This window comes from Schistocerca nitens, chromosome 7 (genome assembly GCF_023898315.1).
Source record: "Schistocerca nitens isolate TAMUIC-IGC-003100 chromosome 7, iqSchNite1.1, whole genome shotgun sequence".
NCBI classification, from domain to species: Eukaryota; Metazoa; Arthropoda; class Insecta; order Orthoptera; family Acrididae; genus Schistocerca; species Schistocerca nitens.
The window spans coordinates 175,967,746-175,981,461 of NC_064620.1; the positions used below are offsets into that span (position 1 = coordinate 175,967,746).

Consider the following 13,716-nt stretch of genomic DNA (forward strand, 5'->3'; position numbering starts at 1 on the left):
CTTGATCATATGTGATGTCACATTCCTGTATGTCTGAAATGGCTGGCCGGCCGAAGTGGCCGTGCGGTTAAAGGCGCTGCAGTCTGGAACCGCAAGACCGCTACGGTCGCAGGTTCGAATCCTGCCTCGGGCATGGATGTTTGTGATGTCCTTAGGTTAGGTTTAACTAGTTCTGAGTTCTAGGGGACTAATGACCTCAGTAGTTGAGTCCCATAGTGCTCAGAGCCATTTGAATTTTTTTGAAATGGCTGCCCGTCCTATCGGTTTGTTATTGAGGACTACTTTTGTTCGTAGTAGGTGAATACCTAAAGACCGTGGTTGTAATTTTATTTATAGTCGAACAGATCGTAGCTTGTAGTTACATAGTTTATGTAATACCATCTGTAATTTATCTTCGCTGTTGTTTATGATAACTTGACCATCCGTAAATAACGTCGTGTTAATATGTTTATTCATCCCAATATTTAAGCCTGATATTCTCTTTTCCATTCTGTTATGTCATCTTTATAAATAATAATAATAATAATGTGCAATCAGAAGAATAAGAAGAAGAAGAAGAAGAAAATACAGTAATGGACGCAAACATCCCAGAGCAAACAAACGAAGAACAACACGCATCAATTAAACAATCAGAGGAAAACGAAATCTTAAGACAGACACCAGAACAAGCACAAATAGAACACAAAGTGACACACATGTTAGATATAGAAGAAAAATTTCAGCTGACATATATAGAAAAACACAAATAGACATTAGACCATTCTTGCATAGACTGCCAAATAACCCACAAGTCGAAACAACAATAAAAACTATCAACACAATCATACACAACAAAATAAATGAAAACACAACTATGGAAGAGTTACAACTACTGGTTTATATAGGAGCACTCACTACACTAAATATACACACTAGGCAAAGATCAGAACCAACCAACACACAGAAGAAACCCACAAAACCAGCATGGCAACACAGGCTACAGATCAGAATAGAAAAACTGAGAAAAGACATCGGGCAGCTAACACAATTTATAAGAAATGAAATGTGAGAAAAAAAAAAACGAAAAAGTTAGGTAAAATCTCACAACAAGAAGCGATAGAGCAATTAGATGAAAAGAAGCAGAAATTACAAGCATTGGCCAAACGACTTAGAAGATACAAAAAAGTGAAAATAGAAGGAAACAAAACCAAACATTCAACACAAACTAAAAGAAATTTTACCAGACAATAGATAACACACACATTAAAATAGACGATCCACCAAACAACAGACATGGAACGCTTCTGGAGCAACATATGGTCAAACCCGGTACAACATAACAGACGTGCGCGGTGGATACAAGCAGAAACAGACACATACAAGATGATACCACAAATGCCTGAAGTGATAATTTTGCAACATGAAGTCACCCAAGCAATTAATTCTACTCACAATTGGAAAGCCCCTGGAAAAGATAAAATAGCAAATTTCTGGCTAAAGAAGTTCACCTCAACACATTCACATCTAACTAAATTATTTAACAGTTACATTGCAGACCCATACACATTCCCTGATACCCTTACACATGGAATAACTTATCTGAAACCTAAAGATCAAGCAGACACAGCAAACCCAGCTAAATATGGCCCCATAACATGCCTACCACCAATATACAAAATATTAACTTCAGTCATTGCACAGAAATTAATGACACATACAACACAGAACAAAATTATAAATGAAGAACAAAAAGGCTGTTGCAAAGGAGCATGGGGCTTTAAAGAGCAACTGATAATAGATGCAGAGGTGACATATCAAGCTAAAATCAAACAAAGGTCGCTACACTACGCATACATTGATTACCAAAAAGCTTTTGATAGTGTACCCCACTCATGGTTACTACAAATATTGGAAATATATAAAGTAGATCCTAAATTGATACAGTTCCTAAACATAGTAATGAAAAACTGGAAAACCACACTTAATAACCAAACAAATTCAAATAATATCACATCACAGCCAATACAGATTAAGTGTGGAATATACCTAGGAGACTCATTAAGTCCTTTTTGGTTCTGCCTTGCTCTGAACCCAGTATCCAACATCCTAAATAACACAAATTATGGATACAATATTACTGGAACATACCCACACAAAATCACACATTTGCTATACACGGATGATCTAAAACTACTGGCAGCAACAAATCAACAACTCAACCAATTACTAAAGATAACAGAAGTATTCAGCAATGATATAAATATGGCTTTTGGAACAGACAAATGTAAGAAAAATAGCATAGTCAAGGGAAAACACACTAAACAAGAAGATTACATATTGGATAAACACAGCGACTGCATAGAAGCGATGGAAAAAACAGATGCCTTGGATAAACACAGCGACTGCATAGAAGCGATGGAAAAAACAGATGCCTATAAATATCTAGGATACAGACAAAAAATAGGAATAGATAATACAAATATTAAAGAACTAAAAGAAAAATATAGACAAAGACTAACAAAAATACTGAAAACAGAATTGACAGCAAGAAACAAGACAAAAGCTATAAATACTTACGCTATACCAATATTGACCTATTCATTTGGAGTAGTGAAATGGAGTAACACAGACCTAGAAGCACTCAATACACTTACACGATCACAATGCCACAAATATAGAATACATCACATACATTCAGCAACAGAAAGATTCACATTAAGCAGAAAGGAAGGAGGAAGGGGATTTATCGACATAAAAAACCTACATTATGGACAGGTAGACAATTTAAGAAAATTCTTTCTAGAACGAGCAGAAACTAGCAAAATACACTAAGCAATCACTCATATAAATACATCGGCTACACCACTGCAATTTCATAACCACTTCTACAACCCTTTAGATCACATAACATCAACAGATACGAAGAAAGTAAATTGGAAAAAGAAAACATTACATGGGAAGCACCCGTATCATCTAACACAGCCACACATCGATCAAGACGCATCCAACACATGGCTAGGAAAAGGCAATATATACATTGAGACGGAAGGATTCATGATTGCAATACAGGATCAACCAATAAACACCAGGTATTACAGCAAGCATATTATTAAAGATCCCAATACCACAACAGATAAATGCAGATTTTGCAAACAACAAATTGAAACAGTAGATCACATCACAAGCGGATGTACAATACTAGCAAATACAGAATACCCCAGAAGACATGACAATGTAGTAAAAATAATACATCAACAGCTTGCCTTACAACATAAACTTATAAAACAACACGTTCCCACATACAAGTATGCTCCACAAAATGTACTGGAGAATGATGAATACAAATTATACTGGAACAGAACCATTATAACAGATAAAACAACACCACATAACAAACCTGACATCATACTCACCAATAAAAAGAAGAAATTAACACAACTAATCGAAATATCCGTACCCAATACAACAAATATACAGAAGAAAACAGGAGAAAAAAATTGAAAAATACATCCAACTGGCTGAGGAAGTCAAGGACATGTGGCATCAGGATAAAGTTGACATTATACCAATTATACTATCAACTACAGGAGTCATACCACACAATATTCACCAATACATTAATGCAATACAGCTACATCCAAACTTATATATACAACTACAGAAATCCGTAATTATTGATACATGTTCAATTACCCGAAAGTTCCTAAATGCAATATAACATACACCATACAGTTAAAAGGAAGTCACGCTTGATCAAGGTCCGCGTCACTTTCCATTTTTGACCAGACATAACGTCTGAGAAAAGAAAGAAATAATAATAATAATAATAATCTACAACGTTGTTTTTCACTTCATGGTCAGTTCGTGTTTTAGGTGTTACCACTTTTTCTAGTGATGGTGTTAATATATTGTTCTGTGAGTTCTGTTAAAGGCATTTTCATAATCCACAATTGATAGGCGAATTGGATTATGAAACAACATTTGACAGAACTCTGAGATAAGCTATGGGCAATAATGGAAAAAGAGGAGACCCAAATAATGTTATCAAAGCCGCAGAAAGCCTACATACGAACCCCAGAATTAGAATCGACGCGGGTAAATGGTTAACACACAAATTACGGACAAATCAAGAGTATAACAAGGGTGTAGCTTGTCACCAAGGTTATTCAGTGTCACTATTGGATGAGATAGAACACCATGTGGCATAAATGTTGTGAGGAATGAACATATGTGACACATTTGTGACACCATCGAACGAATCTTACTTTCCTTGCACCCAGCTCCAGTTAGTCTTAGAGATATGTAGGCATCGATTGGGGTGACCATGGGTCATGGTGGCGCCTCAACGCTTCCGCTGATTCGTCGAGTCTATTTCTTAACTGCCATTGAAAGGGCTTAAAGGGGTGCTACCCACGACTAGGTGGTGTGCCTAATTCAGTTACTCAACATCGACTTCTACGTATCAGAATCAATTTAAAGGACGTCTTTATATTTATGCGTTATGTCTAACGGGATGCCCCAGCACTTATGATGCGAATATATTTTTTTAAAGCTATGCCAAGTGGTTAGTATTCGAATGCACAATTGTCAGGTTTAAGGTTCAGCGACTGCGCGAGCTTGAATCCTGACAAGAGAAATCGTTTCCGTAGCATGTGCTCACAGACGGAGGGCATTCACGAATGGCTGACTACACAATGTAAAAGGGCGAGAGCGCGCATTTCGTTAATTGGAATGAGTTGACACGTTCCGCTCGCTGCCCGTACACTGCGCGCTCACGGCTGGTCTGCATCCCCTCCCTATCCACTCTCCCCACCACGTAGCCGTCTACGCTGCCGCAGACTGGCCTGCCACCTGTTGGCGTCCGTCCCCCTCTTTCCCGTGACGGCACAGCCTAATTGCAGCTTATTAGCAGGTAGCGCTGCCGTCGCTTCGTGCCGATGTAGCGGTGTGACGCGCGAGCGTGACGTCGACCTTGAGCATTGCTTACCCGCCGGTTGTTATGCCGTCTACTATTGACAGATAAAATTGTGTTCGTGAAAGCTAGCTGTTGAGCTGCCCATCAAGACTTCGGATGTGTGTGTTATCCTAGTTTTCAAACGCTTGAAAGCTTGTGTGTGAAGTGACAGTATTTTATGTAAGAATAACCACTCTTATGGAAATTGCGTACCACGTCAAGAGCATGCCTCGATGTAACGATGATCTTCTGTATCCCAGGGACTTACATTTATTGTGGTGTTCTTCAGTCCAGGGATTGGTTTGATGCAGCTCCCCATGCTACTTCATCCTGTGCATGCTTCTTCATATCCCAGTACCTACATCCTTCTGAATCTGCTTAGTGTATTTATCTCTTGATCTGCCTCTACGATTTTTACCCTCCACACTGCCCTCCATTACTAAATCGGTGATCCCTTGATGATGCCTCGAACATGTCCAACCAACAGATCCCTTCTTCTAGTCAAGTTGTGCCACTAATTTATTTTCTCCCCAATTCTATTCAGTACCTCCTCATTAGTTCTGTGATCCGATCCCCATGTATATATCGCATCAGTTGTTGCAACAAAATAGAATCAAATCATAAGGACGTCTGTAGGTATTTTATTTTCTTACAATAGTAAACGACCGTCGTCCCAAAGACCTCCTGCCAAAAGGATGGACATACAAGAAATATAGTTATTTCGATATATCGGTCTGTATTTTTAATATTTATTGGAATTTTTTAAAGATTGATCAAAGCCGCTGAAATGATTAAGAAACATTTAATTTCCAATATTAGTTAATAAAAGACACAACATGTACTATAAAATCACTTATTTACAAAAAAACTAATCAATGGAACGAATAATCATCAGCGACATACATTAATAGAACTCTGTAATATGTTCCCCTATCAATCTGTTTCTGTTATCTGGCACAATAAAGTTTATTAAGGAACCTAGTCTTGCGCACGAAACGTAAGACGCGTGGCAAATTAAGCATTTTTGAGCAGATACTGACGAAACAGGTCTGAAACGACGATTATCAGTCCAGAACTGTCCGCCCCCGGTAGCTGAGTTGTCAGCGCGACAGACTGTCAATCGTAAGGGCCCGGGTCGATTCCCGGCTGGGTCGGAGATTTTCTTCGCTCAGGGACTGGGTGTTGTGTTGTCCTAATCACCATCATCATCATTTCATCCCCATCGACGCGCAAGTCGCCGAAGTGGCGTCAAATCGAAAGACTTGCACCCGGCGAACGGTCTATCCGACGGGAGGCCCAAGTCACACGACATTTTTTTTTTTTTTTTTTTTTTTTTTTTGTCCAGAACTTTACGGGATCACAGAGCCGCTCCAAAGGTGCTCGAGGTATTGTTTTATCTCGTTGGGCACGTAATCACAGCTTGGAATTTCTTGCGTGATTGAGCTTCGGGGCAATAGTGTCATGTAGCGATCATTTTGAAGGTTTGTTAGAGTGTTCTCGTGTTAAATCTGGAGCTCCATGTTCAGGAGACAGTTGACCCTTCCGCCTATGCCAGGGACGAATTTCCTTAGTTATTTCCGCAATTGCAGCAGACAAAGTAAGAGGAGAATCAAAAGTTACAGGTGTGGCAAGAAAAGTGTCTCTTCCCGAAGGAAGTAGTCTTTCGAACACTGCTGTCAATAGATAATTTGTTACGGACGCTCATAAATCACTCGAAGGAGTTGTGCGTGTCATTTCTTGTATGAGTAGGTTTGTTATAGAAATGCGTAAGCTTGCTGTTGCGTTGTTAGCGCCACTGACTACTTCTGTCTGGTTTGGAGTGGGTAAGGAGGTCAAAAATGTCTTATCATACTCAGCTGCTATGTTGCAACTATATTCCTATTCGACTAACTTTTGTAGCCAAGAATTTACCTACAATCGCTGATAATCTTTTAATCTCTCTAGCCTGTCGAAGCAGGTGTTCTATCTTGTGCTGTTTGTTTGTATTGAAGTGAACATTTCTTCTCCTCCTTTTCCAAATGCTTCCTGCTCAGCTCTTGGCAAGTTCGTAGCATTAACTGATTGTTTGAAATACGTCACAGTGGCTTTGACGTGATCTCTAAGCACTGAAAAGTGTTATCTTTAGCGCGCCATCCACTACAAAGTTCAGTAGGTGCGCCTTGCAAGGAATAAAAGTCTCCTAAAAAAACTCTGCCTCTGAGTCAACAAAAGACAGACAATAGAAAATACCATTTTGAATATACAATATTTCAAATCGATTACTCGCTATTGCGAGTGCGTGAGTATGGACGACTAGTATCGATACTATCAAGGAAGACTCGCAGTTTCGATATATCGATGTGACTTGCCAATCTCTATTACAGAAATGATCTCTCTCTGGGAGACTTGAGAGACCAGTGTCTATAGGGTTCTTTTCTTCCTTCATTACCTTTCGAATTTGTTGCATAAAATATAACCGGATTTAAATTTACTCTTGCGCATTTTAGCACTGTATTTGGGAGTACGACAACTAACAGAGCGAGTAAAAATCAGCACGGACACAACACGTAACCACCATAACTATTTGTTATATTGATATCCTGTAAGCGATTCCAACAATATTAGTAGCAACGCTATCAGTAATAATGAAATTTGTTGGGATTATGAGAGACTGAAGCAGGTGTAACGCCCAAAAAACGTCAATGTAGTCCCTGAGAAAGGAGTTTTAGCACTGAAACATGTTGGACTAAAAGATGATAGTAAAATATTGTGACTAAAGATAGCGTATTCTTAAGAAAAGTATTCCTAAGCTACATGTTACTGTTATAGACAGTCCTTCGCGAAATGTCAAAGCTTCGAGTTTTAATGATTTTATTAGGGCCATTGGACAATATTTATTGTCATAAACAATGAATTGTACAAACCATGGAAGTGCCACCCCACCTCCTCCAACGCCTGCGTGCGCTCCCCCTCCCCACCAATACATATGTATTATAGTCGGAATAATTCACATTCCACCGAGTGCACTTTTCCGAGGAAAATAATTATTCCCGTGGTGCGCACATTCGTAGCTGTATTTTGTCTCACCAAACTGTTTGATATGGCATCTGCAAAGTGTTTCCTCTGCGACTTAAATCCTGTAGTCGAGTTATGACAATGGGCGACTCGGTCAAGCATTTAAAAAAGAAGAAAAAGCTCTGATAACATACAAATAAGAAGTGCAACTTTAATGTGTGTGTGTGGGTGGGGGGGGGGGGGGCGTGGAAGATGAGTACTGTTGGAAGTCGGTAATTGTCTAACATGATTTAATAATGCCTGATAAGAAAAAGACGGAGATATTCTGGAAAGTCGGCGCGTTGAAGATAATGATAACGCTAATGCTATTTTGTGGATTGATTAAAAAAGTACTTTTCGTTGCGACGATGACGCTGAGCAGTTGGTTGTCGCCTTTCCAGTTCACCCTGCGAGAGGCGTTGCAGAATTGGCCGTCCAAACAGGGAAGTCGAGCAAACGCTCCTTTCACATTCCAGTCTGGCTGGAAAACAGGATCGTAGCCTTCTCCGGCTGAAGGGGGGAAAGGGGAACCGCTCCAGCTCCACTTTCCATCTGCATATTCAGCTACGACTTTCAGCCCCTGTCCGTCCTCTTAAGCTTCTCCACGCTATAGCGTGGGAAAAAAAAAAATGCTGCATTGGGAACTTGTGTTTCCGCAAGCTGAAATTAACACAACTTCTTTTGATAAAAGTCCATTCGTCACAAGAGTTTGCAACCTGAAGATTCAGGAAAAACGTACACATTTCCAATAAGAGACGATAGTTAGAAGAGCTAATATCTGGGTTCGTGTAAAATTCTGATCAGAACCATCACGAGAGACAGTCGTCTGTGTCATTTAAACTGAGGTGAGTAGTTTCCAAGCAATGTGAAGCATCAAGAATGTTACGTTTGAATTTTCGATCTTATTGTGCCGAAAAACAATTAATGCGCAACCCGTCAAAGCAGAGCTTATAATCCGCATATATACCCTGCAAGTTGCCGTTCAATGTGAGGCGTAATGGCCCCCAATCCGTTTCCATGATACATTCGCGAATAGTGGGTCGAAAGTTCCTTCTCATCATGGTCTTTCCGCTAGTTGTTCGTGGAAGGAAATTAACGTTTTGCAAACCTGCCGTTCTTCGTCGATCTTTTCCTACTTGGTAAGAATCCAGGACTGACGAGCAATACAAAATAATCGCTGGGATGAATGTTTAGTGAGCCACTTCCTTAAGATCTTTTCAGTGGATCTACCTGGCGTCTGGTTTTCTTGTATTCTGAAGTATTAGTCCTAGAACCAGCTGTAAAAGTCCCTGCACCAAGCCGTGATCCTCTACAGGTCTTCTGGCGCTGCGTTCCTGTAGAACATTGTCATCCACGAAGTCTCAGGAAGCTTCCAGTATTATCCACTAGATTTATATAAATTGTTAATAGTAGCCGTCGTGTAACGTAGCCAGGGGATACTCCCGAAATCACTTTTACGTCTGTCGATTACCTGCAGTTAAGAAGACATACAGAGTACTTACTAAAACATCCTAATTACTGATCATACAATGGGTTTGCGTTAGACGAGCTTACCGAGTGCCATTAAGTATGGAGTAAGATTGTTTTCTGTCATTAAACATTTTGCACAGAAGTCAGTGCCCCAGTCTGTCTCGCACAAGAGCAATTATTTGGCCGCCCACATATTCCATGTGTTGTAGGAATTCCACATATTTCTTGAACTGCTTGGTAAGGATATTGTGTTGTCACGAAAGAGCGCAGTTCAACGCATTGCGAAGTGCGTTTCTTCAAAAGACAAAATATTTCTTCACCCTTTATTTTCCAGTATTTTTCCATTCCTGTGGAATTTCCTTGCACTTTGAATTTAATGTTACTGGTAACAGATGGTACGTGGTACTGAAATTATCTTTTCGATATCCTACGTAAAAAGTATATAGACCCCTAGAAAAATAGCATTCACGGGGCTTGAACCGAAAACAGGTCAAAAATTAAGATTCTGGAAAGTTTTATTGATAACTGGCACAAAAATCGTCGATAACACAGAGAAAGATGTATACGCGGTACGATCAAAAACGTATAAAATACACTCTTAGGACACGAATTTTCTTAAAATAGTTGTGTGACTGACTACTCAAAGAAAATACGCAGAACATAATCCCTAGAAGTCGCGTCCTTCTGAAGCCTAGAGAACGTTGTTCATACTGGATACCTGCTGAGGTATTCTGTTAGTTCTGTCCATTATTCCTGTTGTGTGTTTCGTTAGGGTTTTTTCTATCATTCGACCTTTGTACACCTTTTTCATGCAGGCTGTCCAGCACAATGGGTCAAGGTCTCGGAACTAAGACTAAATAACACCTTGGGACACGTGTGAAAAGTATCACACTATCGTGAACAGCATGTTCCGTGTTGTGCTTTTGCAGTCGTTAGCAGCATCTACAGTGTGTTTTACAATTCCTTGTACGGGCTTGTAGGGCTTGTAGAGGGGACAGTTTTGATAGAGAACCCATTTCCGGTAATGAGTCGTTTTGGTGACTTCGAAATTTCCCGCTTCCCGCTTCACGGTACGGTATGTAACGGTAAAGTTGCATAACGCATGTAGTGAGAACACTTTCAGTACAGCCTGAGACGACATACCATTTTTGTGCGACTACAACGGTTGCGAGAAACGATATCGTGGGTTTTCCTACCGTGGGCATTGCGACCCGTGACGTCACCGTGGCGTTTCAGAAAACAAACATTTTAGCCTTGTTTCCCGACCGTCAGAGCCAATCGCGACAATAGGGCTGGCACTTCCGAACGTTTTGTAACAATATCCATTTAGATTTTATCCACGATTAGAACTATCTATGAAAATAGTACATAGTCATTTTTGAATTTTTTTTTTTGTATCTTTTGTATCCCTGTTGCATTGCTGAGTGCCGTTACCTTTGCAATATTCTTCGTAGCCACATTACTTTATTGTAACGTATATAAACGGCGTTTTTCGTCATCCCACTCGCGTGACGGAATGTCGAAGAGTTACCGGCGTTCTATAGTATTGTCCCTCCTTGTGAACTCGTAACTCCTACATGCATATAAGCTGATTACACAACAGGTGTTTACAGGCTAATTTTATCAGCCCATGTGTACCATACGGTGTGCCACGTACGTAATTTCTCCACATACATAACTTGCGGATCCCAAGGTAATAAACATGCTTGAATAATCAATCATGTGAATTTAGCAAATCGTAACTTTCTCAGCGCTAAGAGTTTCACGTATTAATTTCCGTAGACTATAGACTGGATAATGTGAGTTGTATGTAAAATGTGATAAATTCCTCAGGTTCTTGTGTGAATTGTAATCCTTCTCTGACAGATTCCTTGAGTTTTTATCTCATTCTCTCGTGTCATATGGTTATCGAAATCCAGTACAGTGTTCGGAATACAGATATGTTCCAGTTGAATGCTGATGATCACTGTCTCTGTTTATATGCGTCGAGTCTAATATTTTTTATTAGCCACTAAATGATTAGATCTACATTATCCACTTCAAAGTACAAAGACAGCAGCAGGCGAAACGCACTCATGTAATCTTAAGCAGCAGATTTATTGAGTGTAAGGGATCTCAAGAATGAATTTTTATTCTGCAGCGGAGTATGCGTTATTTTGAAACTTCCTGGCAGGTGAAAACTGTCTGCTGGACAGGGCTGCTAACTGTAACCTTGGTTTTTCCGGTCCGGTACACAGTTTAAACGTGCCAGAAAGTGAAAGGATGTTCTATCTCCACGTCATTCACATAGATTTAAATTTTTCTCATAACGACTTCGTTCTAAACATGATTCATCAAGTAACGTTGATTTTATTCTCCCGTAGAATTAGTTATATATTTCCCGACAAATCTTGCCTGCCTTGGAGAACATTTGGCACCCCCACTGTATATGGCGCCCGGATCATGATACGTTCGCTTCTGCCCCCGCCCCTTCCCCTTCTCCTTCCCCACGCTACACCACTGCGTGATGGGATTCGCAAATATAAATATATTAATTCTTCATTCTTTTCTGAAGCAGTGTATTCCGGAAAACAGTGTAGACTTGGAGTAAATCTTTCACGATCCCAGTATAACGTCTTCGTCCTTGCCTCGATTTTGATGAACAGTTTTGGCGAAGCTTTTTATCATATAATTATTGCTTCACGTTGCGCTCCTAACGAGGCACTGTATTCATAGCATTAGGAAAAAATAGAGACATAACTTACATAAAAATTTTTACGCGTTTTCAGTAAGGCGATTTGATTGGTTTCCGCACATTCCACCACGTTAAAGGATCCCATAGAAAGCAACGCATCAGAGATCGATAACTGGGAAAGCACGATACAAATGTACCAAATTAAAAATAGCTTTAGGAGATAAGGAGTGCAGTAAATGAAAATAGATCTCTCAACGATATTGGAAATTGTTGAGTCTTCTGTACAGACTGTGCATGTCAAACGCTGCTGACATGAGAATAACCGCCAAAAGATCAACCACGTGGTGTTCCATCCTTGATTTGCAAATGGCTGTCGCCGTTCCGCGTTGGCGTGCCATCTGCCAGCCATTTCACGCATCGCCGCCGTGGGCGCTTAGAGAAGTGTGCGCGCTCTACAGGCCGACGATAGAACTTCAGCAGTAACACTGCCACGTGCGTGGAGATAATTGCTTCATTAGCCTTCAGTGCAGCGTAATACCACGCAATCCTTAGCGCGTCTCTCTCTCTCTCTCTTTTTTGTAAAGTCAGCACAGTTTTGCAAGCGTTCTACTTGACTTTGATGTTACTATGCCAGACAGCTGTAGAGCGATCAACGGTTCTGATTTCGAAGGCATGAAATTAGGGAAGTATAATTATTTATACTGTATTATTCAACGCCACGACTGATGTTTCTCTTCATATTACGGCGTTTCTGAATAGTTTGCGGACATGGGATACGCGCTGTTGACCGTTGCTGCTGTTGATAGTGACAATTTTTGAGCACGCAGTTGTAGAAATGTGTATTCGTCCACTTTTATTTCCCCTTGTTACGTGGCGCAAACTAATATCCTGTTTTAAAATTCTGTGTAGTCATCACGAGCAGTCGGAATTGTGGTATGCAACTAAAACTAGCCACCTTGATGACCACTGTGGTGTATTTCACACGATCTGCCGGGTTCATAATTAAACCTCCCACGCGACTGCGCCAACCCGTTTTATCTGGATCGAGTCGTCCCACTTTCAACTCGAATTTATCAGGATCCTTGTTTGAAAACCTGCCATCTTAAGTTGACTTAGCAATTTTGTTTCTCCAGTGGCAAAGGTCGGGCAGAGGAAGCTTATCGTCCTCCTATAACCTCCTAGGTCTCCGCACAAAAAATAAAGAAAACGTTTTATATTTGTCGTCAACTTTCGTTGTTTTTCTTTAGTTGTCGCTGTCTTAAGGGTTGGATATTACTGCATACGAAAAAAAGTAGCTGTGCGCCAAGGAATACTGAGAAGTGATTTGTGTTTTTGAACGACTGAACGTATACAGGAAGCACAGTATTGACAAAAAATGTATATCTTTCTCAATAATAAAGCTAGTCAACAGTGGGTATTTACATAAGGAGTGTCATCAAATATGCAGAGTATTTTCATGGGCTGTTAGAGGTCCTGAGCCATTAGGTTGTTTCAAATTAGGCTAATGATTCTCTGTTTACGATCGTCATCCCCACAGGCCGCTGCCGAAGACAGTTTCCGCAACTAGTGAACGTCAGACGAACATAGTTTTTGTTGTGACGGAAGG

At 40.2% G+C, this 13,716-nt stretch overlaps 1 protein-coding gene across 3 annotated transcripts in view; it reads left to right on the forward strand.

Moving 5' to 3' along the window:
* LOC126195328 (RNA-binding protein fusilli) overlaps positions 1-13,716 on the forward strand; it is a 1,033,937-nt gene that overhangs the window by 833,972 nt on the left and 186,249 nt on the right. The gene's annotated exons all lie outside the window — the stretch shown is intronic.